The 15,573-nt window shown below is 42.4% G+C and overlaps 1 long non-coding RNA gene across 1 annotated transcript; it reads right to left on the bottom strand.

Moving 5' to 3' along the window:
- Positions 1-4,354: 4,354 nt before the first annotated feature.
- Positions 4,355-6,037, bottom strand: LOC111846362 (uncharacterized). The gene is made up of 2 exons (XR_002838868.2): positions 5,193-6,037; positions 4,355-4,607 (listed from the first exon to the last, which is right to left on the bottom strand). It is a non-coding gene; the product is annotated as an uncharacterized lncRNA (long non-coding RNA).
- Positions 6,038-15,573: the final 9,536 nt, after the last annotated feature.

The raw sequence follows: 15,573 nt of genomic DNA, 5'->3' as shown, positions 1-15,573 counted from the left end.
AATTTTCACTGATTCAAAATCCTGCCTCTATATATATATGAAATGGATTCTACAATTTATTTCCTTGCTTGGTAGAGAAATAGAGTAAATGCAGGAATATTTAACCAGGAATATTGTCTGGATAGTGTATAAAATACAGTATAACTTTAGAAGTCTTGCCTCTCTTGTTACCAAAGCAAGCCTACAGAAGAAGATGTTACAGTAAAATCCCATTATAACGGACTTCAAGGGACCTGGCAAAACAGTCCGTTATGAGTTGACGTATGCCCAGAACACAACTACAGGACACCATTTACTCATGCCACACCCCAGCAGACACACTTGTGGTATAGATTATTATATTGTACATGTAATAATTCAACTTTACTTGACCAGATGCGTGACTATTAATAATCCCGACTACGTATCTGCACTGGATATCACCGGCACGCCACGTGCCTTGTAGGCGGAGCCTGCATGTCCATTATAGCCGAAAAAACTACAGCTAAAAGCGGCCCTGGGGACCAAAATGTTTTTCCGATATAAGCGAAATTCCGTCATGCATTCCTCCCAGCAAAACTAAACTCTGAATTTAAACAGTGGCAAGATAAGGGCATTTCTCGGTTCTGTGATCTTTATATTGATGGTGTTTTTGCGAGTTTTAATGATTTGCGTTCCAAATTCACTCTTAATTCAGTTGACCTTTTCCGTTATTTTCAGATACGTCATTTTGTTAATGCCCAAAGCTCATCATTCCCAAACATCCCTTCAGAGTCCCCTGTGGACTCTCTGTTAGAAGTGCCCTCCCATCAACGAGGTCTTGTTTCAAGAATATATACAATTCTAATATCTTTAAAAAGTGCAAGAACAGACACGACTAGAAGCAGGTGGGAGAGCGAGCTCAGAATGCAATTTTCAGAGGAATTTTGGAGGAATGCCCCCTACAGAGTGAATGGTAGTACTACTTGTGCCCGATTGAGTTTAATACAGTTTGAAGTATTGCACCGTATGCACTTAAGCAGAACACGGATTGCCTCCTTTGATCCTACTTTTGACAAGACCTGTATTAGGTGTCATACAGGTGAAGCAGACCTGACACATGTTTTGGACACCCTACACTCACTGCTTACTGGTCAACCATATTTGATACACTTTCCAAAGGGTGAAGCACCACTGAAGCCATGTGCAGAATCCGCAATATTTGGTGTCCCAGGTGATGGATCAAATTTGACTCAAAGACAACTAAATATCATTGCCTTTGCATCCTTACTGGCTTGCAGACAAATTTTATTACACTGGAAATCTACAAATCCACCTAAAGCATCACAATGGCTTCGGGATCTGATGTTATACCTACATCTAGAAAAGATTAAATATTCAATTAGAGGTTCTCATAAATTCTCTTATGTCTGGCAACCCTTATTATTGTATTTCACTGCTATAAAGGTACTGCCTTGACATTGTAATATTCCTGACTATGGTATCCAGATCAATTTATCTGTTAATGTATTTATTTATTTAATTAATTTAATTTTTTTCCCTTTGTAATAGTTTTTTTTTTTTTAACTATTGCACATCCATCTTTGTTTTATTCTAATTATTAATATTAGGCAGTATGTTCTGGGTTGGTTGGGGAGGGTTTAAAATGTAAAAATACAGTCTCTGTACAAATAATAGCATTTGTCTTTAGAATAAAAATAAAGCGGAAAAAAAAAGAAATTCCGTTATATGCGAGTCCACTATATCTATATATTTTTCTGCATGTTCTTAAAGGCACACGGCTGGGACCAGCGCACCTTGTCCGTTATAGATGATATTCCATTATAAGCGAGTCCACTATAACAGGATTTTACTGTATTGGTTAATTAAACTGGAAGTTGACTGGTTTTACCACTGTATCTGTGTGTGTCATTGATCCAGCAGCATTTCCACAGTCAGAGAAATCCTCCTAGTAAAATGTCCCTTGCTGTATGAACTGTTTGTCAGTTGTCATCATGTGTTTCTCAGGAGACAAACTTTTTTGTCAATATATTTGTGTCACTTTGCAGCTGTGTGGCTATAACTTAGGCCCATTTTTCCAGTTTTAAAACTCCAAAACCTTGAGGGTGATCCTCAAGACAGATGCACCGAAATTGCCCCTAACTCCACAAGCTCTTCTGGTCAGTAAATTACAGGGCACCAACTTCAAACTGCAAGTCCCCAGGGGAACAAAAAGACCTGAAATCAAAGTTATCGCAGGTCCTTCCTACAAACAGGAAGGTGATAACCCACTTCTGCGGTGTTAATTACAATTACTATTCATTGCAGGAAGACCTATGGGGAGGGATCATTAGACGAGGGCCGGTGGGGCTGGCTGTGTGATGCACATTCAGGAATCATTAGCAGCAAAGATATGCAAACAGAAGGAGCATGAAATGCACTTGTGAAGGACTGCCCAGAGCAAGCCACCCGTTTCCTCGGAGAGGGGAATGGTGGGAGCGCCGTGTCTGTTCCCATCAGCCTCTTTTGGTTCTGGGTGGGAAGCATCGAGCTGCGCAGTGCTGCTTGCACCCACGCGCTTCCTAATGCGCACATCTGCCCCGCAGTCCCCATGTTCCGATGCGCCGGAATGCGACGCATTTTATAAAGCGGCGGGTGGGGGAGACCCTCGAGTTTTGTTATGGCGCTCTGATGTCACGGTGCCGCCGGGGATTGGTTTGAAGTTGCCAGTTCGATTACACACAGCGCTACGAGGTTTCATGAACCCCTGTTACCCACCCCCATCAGATAAAAACATTAAAAGGAGCCGGATAAATTGCAGAAATGTACTACAGTGTCTCATGAATGGCCAAAAGTCCCGTCAGGACTGTCAGTGCTGGTCTGTGCCTGTGGGTAACTCAAGGTGGTAGCTAGGATAATCTTTTAAATGAGGATTGACTTGTACATCTTTTTAAAGCTGGATCACCCCTCACTTTAAGATTCACACCCTCTCCTTATGGCTCATGGTTTCCAAAATGAAAAGATGAGCTGGATGGTGTGTTTACATTAAAATTTACTTTGAAACCAAAAATGAATAAATATTGAGATACATTTCTTTTGGTGATTTAAAACATTTAAATGGTCCCAGAACAGAGCTTGATATAGCTTGACAGTCCAGGAATTGCTTTTACCGGCTGAAAGGTTTATCCTAAATCTTTCCAAATTGTGGCAGTGGGTAAAATTCTGTTTGAATTTTCATGTGCTAAGTCAATTTTATTAGACTTTAAGATAAGTTTAATATGAGGTCATTAAGACCAGTCAGTAAGTTCAATACAGGTCAACCTGTCACTGCTATCCATCTGGAAATAGAGTGGAACAGCGGCATTGTTGCAGAGCATTGTTGAGTGGGTCGTTGTTAACTGTTGGACACATACGTTCTTAGTTCTAGCGTAGAGTCCTAGTTGATGAGATGCACCTGATGGCACCTATTGAAGTGTCAAGTTCAATGTTGACAGACACAGACCAGCCCCCACCAACAGACTGTGTAGTTAAATCTCTGTCACATTTGCCAAAATAGCCCAGTTGATTTATCTGCACAGTAAAACACATTTGCTATTCCCACATCCCCGGGGAGCAGGAAAAAATGTTGATGACAACAAGAAAAGCATTAAGTTGATGTGTTAAAATTGACTGGCATCTCACCCAGGGTGTTACCCCTGCCTCGGGCCCTATTCCGCTGATGATCGTCTCCCAGAAGACCCTGCTCAGGATAAGCATTTAGAAGATGGAGGGACGGTAAAACTGACGTAGCCCAGTGACACGATGTCGAGTATGACAGGGATTGTCCCGGCTGAGATGAATGAACCTACACATGTGACAATGACGGATACGTGAAGAATGTGACAAAAAATGGACATCCCCAGCGGCAGAGTTCCACATATCCAGCTCTCCCCAAAACAGGAACGGAAACCAATACTGCCTTTGACTATGAAACTCTTACATTTTTGGTGGCTGACAATCAGCTGATGGCTGTAATAATTCATGACCTTCATAATGTTTTGATGCAAGCAGTAATAACAGTAACCTTGACTTGTTCACATTATTCATTATTCAGTATAAGCAGATAGAGAAAATTTTCTAAGAACGCAAATACAGTGGAAAAAAACTTAATGATGACTACACAAACAGTGAATTGACAACTTTCATGTTACATTCCATTAGACTGTTCATTATTAATGAAGGATTACATAAAGTCAAATGTGTGTTTGAAATTATGAGCAATGTGAACTGTGTTATATGCTATGAAAATGACTGGTATTTGTATATTTGCAACTTTCCCTGTGTCAAATTATTTTTACAGATATTTGTAATTTGCGGAAATGTTACAACAGGGGAAAGGACGAAGGCAAAAGCAGGATTGAGGGAACTAAAGAGGGGCTTTATTGAAAAGAATCACTAATAAACAGGGTGAACTCAAAAGAACCATGAGGGGTCAAACAGGGAAACAAGCAGTGGGCAAGATGATACAGCACTGGACACAGGAAGGAGCACTGGCAGGAACACTAGCAGGTAGCAACATCAATGACCGGACTGGGGAGCATAGGACTGGGAGACACTCTTATGCTAACGAGGGAGCAGGTGAAAGGCAGCTGGAGTGAGTCACACGAGGGCTGAAATGAGAGGTGAAACAAATTAGTAACAGGGAGAAAACAAGAGGGGCAGTGATGCAGGATGTGACAGAAAAGCTACCGCATTCTTCATTTACCTCATCAAGATATAAAACATCTGATTCTACAAAAACTATTCTACAGATTTCCCCTTTATTTACATGTTTCAAATAATATTGTTTCTTGTGGAGAGGAGTGGAGATGTGCTGTTTGACATTGTAGTTGGGCAAAATGGTGGTCGATGCAGCGTTGACTTTCTGACAGATATAGGAAGCAGAGAAGCACAACAGGAAACTGCCTGATTTCATGAGTGTGTGGGGTGAGGAGGGGGCTGGTTATGAGGACATTGTCGCAGTATCACCATAACAAAATAACTGTAAGAATGATACTCAATGCTCAATCAGATTATGAGTGTGTACAATCACCTTGATTTATACCAAATGTATTTAAAATGCCTGTGAGGCTGACCAGAATAAGTGGTTTGAAGACTGACAAATGTTTGGATGGATGGATGGATGGATAGATGGATGGAATAAGAGAGCATGATGTCACAGCCTTACGCCACATGCCCTCTCTCAGCCTGATTACCTTTCTCAGAAGCTGAACATGTAGAGCCAGGCATCATGGATTCCCAGGGACCCCGGGATGTAGACTCTCTGGAGCATTCTGACGACGCTGACGTTGAGCAAGGATTACAAATAGATTCATTAGTGCGTTTGTTTCTCCCCGCTTCCCTTTAATTGATCCCATCGATTCTCTTAACCTGGCTCACAGCACAAAGGTTGAGCTTCCATCATGCACTCGGCCCTTGGCATCGCCTCCTGCTGCTTCCTCGAAGTGCTGAGGTCATCACTATGCCGCAGACGGATTGCGCTCTTCATACAGCCGACGCTCCTGGGGCCCAGCCAGTTAATAACATGAATGCAAATTCCTCCTCAAAGGCGTCTTGTCTGGAACCGTCCTTCCTGCCTGCGTGGCTGCCCAGTCTGGAATAAAGGCTCACTCAATATAGCTACGTATCCTTTTTCCATTTCCATTAGCTATGAGGTCCTCTTTCCATTTCCATTTGAAACAGGCCAGTAATTGGACTGTCTAAATTGCCCTTAAGGCAAAACTAGGGCTCCAAGACCCTTATTGTGCTTCTGGTTTAGTTATAGCATTACAGTTTCACAGGGGTATTTCTCAGAGGTGTATGCAGCCTAATTGGGAAACAGGTTATGATTAAGTCTTTGCATCCCGCTATCGTGCTTCCTGCAGCCTGGGGATGCAGAATCTTGCTTCCTTTGAGGGCATGTTTCTGGGGAACTGGGCCTATATGTGAGCTTCCACACTGCAGGGAGCAGGGCAGGTGCCGGCATGAGGCGAGTTAATGCTTTGCAATGATGCGATCGGTGGGGCTGGTCTCCGGCATCTCCACACCATTGACCAACCTCTCTCAGTGCCCCCCCCCCCCACACACACACACACATTCAGATTCAAGTGAAACAGGTGAGGAATGCAGCCTGCCGTGACATGGCAAGGCCCCCCATGCCCCCTGTGGCCCAACAAGGTATCGACAAAGCCTTTGGCTTCCTGCCACACACCTCCCCCCCCCAAAGGACAACTTATAAGGGCTTCCGAACCGACCCGACACACCAACGCGTCTTTGCAATTAAGCTCCCCAAGAGAAATCTATTTCTTCTTCTTTTATGTAAAGGAATTCATGGAGAAAGCCATCCGAAGCCCTGAGCTCTGCCCCCCTTTTCCATTATAACACAGCATTGTGATTGCAAGTCATGTTGGCCTCTGTTCCTCCCCGGCACATTTTTCCCCCTTTTTTTCTTAACATAACACATTAAATTAAACCTTCAAGCCCGCCCCCCCCTCGCTCTTACCATCTCATTTCTCATATCACACGTTTTTCAGGTCTAAAGTTCCACACCGTAAACCTAGTGTGCCTGCCACGGCCACTTGAAAGCAGGGGAAAAACTCAGAGTGGGCACAAGGACAGAGCATATCTCTACCCCCCCCCCCACCCCCACCCCCAATTGCAACCATCCTGCAAAGAGATTTTGATAACAATCAAAAAGAAATCATCTCTCTGGTGGCAGTGTCAGTGAGATCAACCCCAGATAGTCTACTTCTGGGACAGACAACTTTAGAATTACAAATTAGCGGCAAAACACTACAGGTCCATTTCAAGACAAAGTGAGAACGAGTGACATCTATATTCTGCTCCTTTTCTGTGTTTTTGTGAATAACACAGATGAAGGGCAATTTTACTTTTAAATACCTCCTTATAAGTCCATTATTCTCCGAATGTTAGAAGGTCACCACGCACCTTTTTGGGATATTCCCCACACTTTCTCACCATCGGTGTACAACAACCAATTTGACAAGATGATGATTTTTATTTTAAATAACGGTTGAAAATGCACCGTGACGAGAATGCTTGCAGTTTCCACCTGGGTGTGAAAGCAAACGTGACAGAAATCACTCCTAAAATAGGCTGCTGATACAGTAACTGCATCGCAGTGCAGGAACACAAAGCTTACTTACCTGCACGTAATTTACAATAATATTGATTACAACAAAAGCAATAGTCATGACTGTCATAAGCATCAAGCCTCTCACATTAAATCACCACATACAGTCGAATATTGGCTCACGGCCCACAGAAACTATATCAAATGGAGCTATAAATCAAGGGGGTTGTACACATTATTTAAGACGTGTCAGTCACTGTCGATCCAACTGCTGGAATTATATAACTGTGAGTGTGAGTCAGTATTAATGCTTCATTTCTAATAGAACAGATTTCAGTTTTTCCCCTTCACCAACTTAACTTCAAAGTAACTTCTGTAAAGCGATGATTGGATGGCACTCAACTTGCGAGCCAATAATTGAGACAACCCGCCACTATATCTCTGTCTGTCTGTGTTTCCTTTACATAACTTCGTCTGAGCTATCTGGAGCACCTGGCTTCATAACAGAGTAAAGCACCTGCCTCAAAAACCGCTACTTTCACTATTTTTCAAGTAATTGGGCTTTCCGGATAAAACGTGCCAAGGGAGCCTCAAGACAAGCATTATACAACCAGCCAAACAATATATACCGGTTCTATTGAAATCATGTAAATCCAAGTTTCTTTAAGTGCACTCCAAATAACCCGAATAATTCCCTGAAATCCAAGGGTGTGGACGGTAGGGACATGTCTCAATGTTGTGGGAATATCATGTGTGTTTTGGGTGCAAGGGGGGGTTGGGGCTGATGTGGTCCCTACCAATGTTGAAACCAAACCTACGTGCTTGCTGAAATCCGGCGGTCTCCCAATGCAGCACGCTAGAAGTGCGTCGCCTTATATTTTTCCACGGCTGACGTCATTTTTTCTTGTCTGTAGCCATCTGTGACATGTCAGCTTTGTGCCACTTTTATAGGGACTTTGTAGAATTACTTGACATATTGGTCTTGTGTGAGACTCCGACGTGTCAAGCCATGACAAGGTAACGTAAATATGGCCGGCTTTGTTCCAAAGCCGTCTCTGCTGTGAAAATGACTTTGTGCCACATGCTCGACGTCCCAGGCTCTCCTTCCGCGTTCCCTTTCCTCAGCGTCTCGGCATGTGGCAAGGCCCGGGATTGCTTGGTGATCAGGGTGTTTGCCGGAGATTTCTCTGGGGTTTGCCTGTTTCGGGGTTAATGGGAGCAGGGAGGGGAAAAGAAATTACAAGCGTTGCACAAATAATCACATACTATTACCATCGTTTGGGTCTGACAGAAGGAGTTGTAGTTCCGGATTACCAAACCTGATTCTCATTGTCAGGCTATTACTTACATGCGTGCTTCATCCGGCAAACTTGCACAGACCTGGTAGAATACACACAGTCCCCTGCTTTCTGTAAAACCTCCTACTAGGTCAGGACAGCACAAAAACAAAGGAGTTCTGACTTGTGCCCACGGCCCTGGAGCTGTTGTACCTCGCTGTAGGGTATTCTTACAGCAAGAATGTCGTCCAATCTCTCTAAGGAAGAAAGCTAGGCTACTATCTGCTATAGGCTTTTCCTGCTGTCGGTGGCCTGGTCTCTGGAACATGCAAGGTCAGTTGTGCTGCTTTTTATGTTCTGCAGTGCTATGGGTATGGAATAAATACCACAATTAATCTTATAGACAGAAGCATAACTTTTTTATATCAAATCTGTTTTTTATTTTTATTGCTGAACATTAAGATGCCAAAGAGAACAAGAGTAAATAATTAGAAAGTCCATAAAAAGTTGAAATGATGCGGGATAACATTTAATAAATTCTGCATGTTCCACTCAGATGATCTTTAATATCCCTACTTTAAAATTTTTTTTTGTTCCTCTCAGAACCTGAATTTCCATTTAAATGGTAATTCAATTTGGCCACATTCTGGTGTCGAATGGCTTCAGGTGCAGCCAGGTTTCTCTGCCCAACTAATGGCTGTCATTTCTTTGCCCTACATGCTGATTCCCTTAAGTGCTCCGCTATGGCAGTGCTAGATGGGCTCACCAGCCACTTACCGCTACGTTAAATGCTATGCTGAGGTCCCACCCAGGAGCAAATTAATGCATAGGCTATCGTAGGCTACAGCCTAAGGCTCTCCAGCAAAACAGCCCCCCCCCCCCCCCAGGAAAAATTGAACAGGTTAATAGATTAAATTTGGGTGACCGATCACTAGTGTGATCCGTTTCGCCAATTTTACTGACAGCACAACGATCAGTATGTTCTGCCACTGGCACTGATTAGTGGATTATTGATACTGCGTCATTTTTAATTTTCTCTTGTTTCTCCTTTGGTTCCAAAAAAATAGTTCAAGTGGCCCGCCATGTCAGTTTAGGGATACAGAGAAGTTAGTCCACCCTATAATGGCACTTGCTCCAATCTCATTGAGTGTGTCCCCCATCTCTCTGCAGGATGGCAATCACTTGGATCTCTGGTTTGTTATCTTAAGGCCTCTTCTTCTCCAAACATGCCACAAACACCTGGAAAACCTCCTCAGGTACCCTTGGGCTCCACACCTTGAGCAATCACCCTAAGGGTGTATGTTAGCGTGAATCTCTGAATCTCTGTGTGTATCTGCATGTTGAAATGTCATAGTATCTTTTGTGCCAGATGTAATTTCTCATGTCTGATCTTGGTGTGAATTGTTCTTCACAGGCTTCAAGACCAGAGATGAATAGTTACCTGTAGCTGTACTGAAAGCACAAGTCACTAGAAAAAAAATCAGAAAAAGAACCATCCTGTATTGTATTAGCTTATATTGCTGTAAATAGAAAATATTTTTAACATCTTGCAAATTCTGACACTTTTCAAAAGTGTTCCTTCAGTTTTAGTGATATAAAAGGTTTATTGCACATGTTCATTACTCCTGCAAAAGATAAAACTAAAGGCATCTCTGATATACACTCACCTAAAGGATTATTAGGAACACCTGTTCAATTTCTCATTAATGCAATTATCTAATCAACCAATCACATGGCAGTTGCTTCAATGCATTTAGGGGTGTGGTCCTGGTCAAGACAATCTCCTGAACTCCAAACTGAATGTCAGAATGGGAAAGAAAGGTGATTTAAGCAATTTTGAGCGTGGCATGGTTGTTGGTGCCAGACGGGCCGGTCTGAGTATTTCACAATCTGCTCAGTTACTGGGATTTTCACACACAACCATTTCTAGGGTTTACAAAGAATGGTGTGCAAAGGGAAAAACATACAGTATGCGGCAGTCCTGTGGGCGAAAATGCCTTGTTGATGCTAGAGGTCAGAGGAGAATGGGCCGACTGATTCAAGCTGATAGAAGAGCACCTTTGACTGAAATAACCACTCGTTACAACCGAGGTATGCAGCAAAGCATTTGTGAAGCCACAACACGCACAACCTTGAGGCGGCTGGGCTACAACAGCAGAAGACCCCACCGGGTACCACTCATCTCCACTACAAATAGGAAAAAGAGGCTACAATTTGCCAGAGCTCACCAAAATTGGACAGTTGAAGGCTGGAAAAATGTTGCCTGGTCTGATGAGTCTCGATTTCTGTTGAGACATTCAAATGGTAGAGTCAGAATTTGGCGTAAACAGAATGAGAACATGGATCCATCATGCCTTGTTACCACTGTGCAGGCTGCTGGTGGTGGTGTAATGGTGTGGGGGATGTTTTCTTGGCACATTTTAGGCCCCTTAGTGCCAATTGGGCATCGTTTAAATGCCACGGCCTACCTGAGCATTGTTTCTGACCATGTCCATCCCTTTATGACCACCATGTACCCATCCTCTGATGGCTACTTCCAGCAGGATAATGCACCATGTCACAAAGCTCGAATCATTTCAAATTGGTTTCTTGACCATGACAATGAGTTCACTGTACTAAAATGGCCCCCACAGTCACCAGGTCTCAACCCAATAGAGCATCTTTGGGATGTGGTGGAACGGGAGCTTCGTGCCCTGGATGTGCATCCCACAAATCTCCATCAACTGCAAGATGCTATCCTATCAATATGGGCCAACATTTCTAAAGAATGCTTTCAGCACCTTGTTGAATCAATGGCACGTAGAATTAAGGCAGTTCTGAAGGCGAAAGGGGGTCAAACACCGTATTAGTATCGTGTTCCTAATAATCCTTTAGGTGAGTGTATACTATCCATAAGAACATAAAGGACCTTTTATGAAAGTTTATTCAAGCAAAGAGGAAAAGCAGCATTTTGACCAGCCCAGTAGTCAGCCAGTGTCCATGGGGGCACTGGGCTGTTAAAACAATGACTGTCCTAGATACTCCATAAAGCTGTCGCGTTTGGCTTTGAATTCGGGTTTTTAATAAATCAATAAATTTATAACCAGACTTGAGCATTTTTCTTCCCAGAGACCTAACTTACAATATGGAACTCAAACCGCGACTAATCTTTCACTGTCATTCTCATCTCTGATATCAATACTGAGCATGGTAGGAGAGCACTGTACTCCCAAAGTGATTTAGGATTAGTGATTAGTGAAATTAGTGATTTTTTATTAGCATGTAATAAATAGTCTGCCTAATAACAGGCATGAAGAAGCAGCTTCATGCAAAACAATCTTGACTGTTATACAATCTGTTGGTGAAAATGTGTAAGTGGATATATTTTATTAAGAAAAAAAACCTATTTTGCAAGCATGGATACAACTTGGGTGGAAGTACTATTCTCATCTAACTCAAAAATTGCATATGTTTATATTTCTGGACATAGAAAGACTGTCAACAAACACCATTCATACTCATATGTAAACTTTCAGACTCCTTCCACGTAGAGAACATCAACCACTCTATTTAGGCACACCTAAGCTGAATAGCGTCACCATTATTCATTACAATAATGCCATGTCATGTTTATTAGTGAGTGTAGGTTGTTGAGATATGGAAAACTTTTATTTTTGGGAAGATCAAGCTAATTGTTGCGTCAGGGCATGGAAGGAGGAAAGGACGAGTGTAGGGAGGAATGAAAAGGGGCTTTAAAGCAAAAACAAAACTAACAGGGCAAACATAAAAGACCATGAGGGGTCAAAACAGGGAGATGAGAGACTCAGATAAGATTAAGAAACTACGGCGCACATACAGCCATAACATCAATGACTAGACTGGGGAGCACATGACTGGGAGGCACTTTATAACACCACTGACGAGGGAGCAGATGAGAGGCAGCTGGAGTGATCCACACGAGGGCTGAAATGAAAGGTAAGACAAAATAAGCGACAGGTGTGGTTCATTAGATCCACACTATGCAGAGAACGAGATGGGCAGGCAGGCAGAGCATGACACTAATAATTATTCCAAAAGTGATCTGTATTTTGGTGGAAGCAACCATTAACATTTGGAGTTAACATAAATAATTGTATAAAACAGATTGTATTCCCCACAATCCAGACCTGGATGAGTGTTTGGAAGGTATATGGATGGATAATTTTGCTCGTCGGACAGCATTTTGGCCTCACTTTTCCAGGGCTGTGGGTTTGAGTACTTAATGACTGTGCTGGTGGTATGTGCTTGTTCTTCTGGAGTCTGCATATTTGAGGTGGAATGTAGTTGCTGAATTTTCCCAGAGTGAGTGAGTGTGAGCGCCATGCCTCCTGGGATAAGCTCCAGGCCCACCGCTACCCACTGCAGTTATGGAAGATGGATGGACATCCACTATAGCTTGCATTAATTATAAAAGAATTTGATTTAAAATTGCTGCCAGCTAGCCAGATAAAAAAATAAATAAAGTCCAAACTTTTACTGAATCCGCTGAGTGAGTACTTCAAATTTGACAATGATTCTTATTCTGCTCTTAACTCTAGTTTCCTGACAATGGCCATTGTTAGAAATCAGTATAAAAATAACATGAAAACCACTATGTTTCTTTTTTTGGCATAGAACATTCCAGCAATGTGACAGTTGCAAACGATGACCTGATAACTGATTTATTGAAAATATGTATACTGTTCAGCTGGGGTGCCCCAGCTTAACCTTAGACCTAAGAGGTTTGAATCTGAGTTCTCTGTGTTTGGGGCATGACAATTATGTTTGTATAATTGAGGTTAGACATGCGCTATCAGCTGATACAGCAACAATTGGTCATCGGCCAATGGTTAAAAATGACCTGATATTTATTGCCAATAATTCTCTTTATAATGGTGACCCATACTGTTTTGCAGATCCGCGTACTAAACAGACAAATGTCTGTTGGGTGAAATTATTTTAATGCTGGGGAAAACATTGTTAGCAATGCATTTTGCAAACTTCGCTCTGCGAAAAATTCATGAGGAGGATCCACTAATCAGCATTTCAACACAACAAATTTGACTGCTCACCGCAAGGCGAGACAGCGAGAAGTACGGAGAGTTTCTGAAAGACAAATCTGTTCCAATAAAAAAGGCTGCAGTACCGCCAAATAACGCAGCCTGTCAGTGACGTGTTTGATAGCAAAAGAAAATTCATTGCAAACTGTCCAAAATCAAAAGGTATTACTCAGAAAATTACAGTGTTTATCACACTTGACGATATACAGTTATAAAATACAGTGCTCTGTGACTGTTGTTGTTTGCCAGAGTTGGTGTTTTCTGAGCAAAAAATAAATACTTTTTTTGTTTTTTTGGAATGTAATTAATTTAAAAAATTAATTTTTAATTTTATTTGGGTGGAGTGACCCATTAAATTTTAAAATAAAGATCTGGAAAAGATTAAGAGACCACTCTATTTTTTTTTTTTTTTAAATACCTGCATTTTTAAATCCTGGTTTATTCGTGGTTCTGCTGACAGAAGGCTACGCTGAGCAGCAGGATGCTTCCAGATTTTAAATTTCCAAGACAGCAGTACAAGGTGAAGCAGGAGACACTGAGAATGACTAGAAACCAGCCAGGCAGAGGGCAGAAGCGACTTTCTAATGCCAGAGATGACCGTTAACTTATCTGACAGTATCTTATGAATCAGAGGCTGACATCAAATGACTCAAAAGGAATGGGAAACATTAAGTGCAGGTATGAAGTGCACTGCTAGGACTGAAGTCCCACAAAGCAAGGAAGAAGTCCTTCATCAATGAGGAGCAGAGAAGAACCAGGCTGCAGTTTACAAAAAAATGTACATGTATTATTCAGAGATGTACACTCATAAACTGAGAAATTAGTGAATTTTTTTTCTGGAGCTGTATTTAAGCAGAACCTCCTAAACACTTGGTATCAGTGTCGGTTTATGAAAAAAATGGCCGGTATCAGCCAGAAATTTCCTTATCTGTGCATCATTAGTTGAGGTTATTTATTCAGGCTTGCAAAGGTTTTGGTAATGGAGTGGTGAAAGAACCCAATTTGTTGCCATATACTGTAGTTGCAAGTTCATGTCCCAGTAGGGAGGTTATTGTTGCCCCCCCCCGGAAGAGGTTCATCCTGACAAACGGCAGTCAGCGATGGTAAATTTCCGAAACTATAACGTTGCTTTCGGTGAAAGCTTCTGTTAATATCAAGGTGCCGATTTTCACTGCATTCATCTTGAACGCCACAGAGTAACCCAGACTTGGCCTCAAAGTTTTACCTTGTAGCCTATGTTGTTAGCGTGAGACGCTGCTGCGCTAACGATATCAAATCGGCCCTCGCAAAGCAGTCCGCCAAAATCGTCCACCATCCCCCCTACTGCAAGCAATGGAAAAATCAATGCGACAGTGTAGCACCATCTCATTTGTCCTTGCCTTCGACAACAGGCACAGTCAATAAAGCCGTTGCTCTTGTACTCCTCAGTGAAGCCCTGCTAGGTGCAGCAATATCCTGACTGGCACTTTGCTGTGATGAATGACTGAGGCATGTCCACTTACTCACCACAACGCAAGGGTGCTGGAATGCACACATAGCCTTCTCTCTATTATTTTATGAGATAGAGGGCCACTGGGAAGTTCTAGAATGCTCCTGGGAAGTGTCTGCGTGCTTATCTGCTGTTCCTAGCTCACCCATATGGTACCGTCCTCTTATAGAGCCTTAGGGCCCAAACAGGGCCTTTGCGAGTGTGCAATCTTCTGCTTTCTGTTGTTCTGCAAATGCTATTGGGTAAATCACACGTAGTGCAAATTTAGCAAGCTCAGAGTTGCTGCGATGTTGGAATTCCCCCTCTGTGGTTTTGCCCTCGACGCCGTGCTACCGAGTCCTAATTAAGCATCTGAAATAAACTAAGTGAAAAAGAACAGAGGTGACTTACTGGCTTAAGGCTATGCGATATTGCTGCCAAGCTTAACAATGGCTGCTGTAATTTATGAGGCTAGATTCATGATTTACCTTCCACATTTCTGAAAAGCCGTCACTGCTGTCAGATCCTTAGTCAGTTGTCTCCAACTCTGGTCCATCTCTATCCTGCCGATAATGTTAATCACATAAAAAAAATGCTATTTAACACAAGAAGAGCCTTGCAGCGGTGGTGTGTGCTGTTGTGTATGTGAGAGTGTGTTTGCATGTGTCCTACAGAGAGAGAGCTAGAGAGAGAGAAAGCGTG

The sequence above is a fragment of the Paramormyrops kingsleyae genome, chromosome 10 (assembly GCF_048594095.1).
Source record: "Paramormyrops kingsleyae isolate MSU_618 chromosome 10, PKINGS_0.4, whole genome shotgun sequence".
NCBI classification, from domain to species: domain Eukaryota; kingdom Metazoa; phylum Chordata; class Actinopteri; order Osteoglossiformes; family Mormyridae; genus Paramormyrops; species Paramormyrops kingsleyae.
The sequence above is the reverse complement of the archived record's forward strand: the minus strand, read 5'-3'. Positions and strand labels throughout refer to the sequence as shown.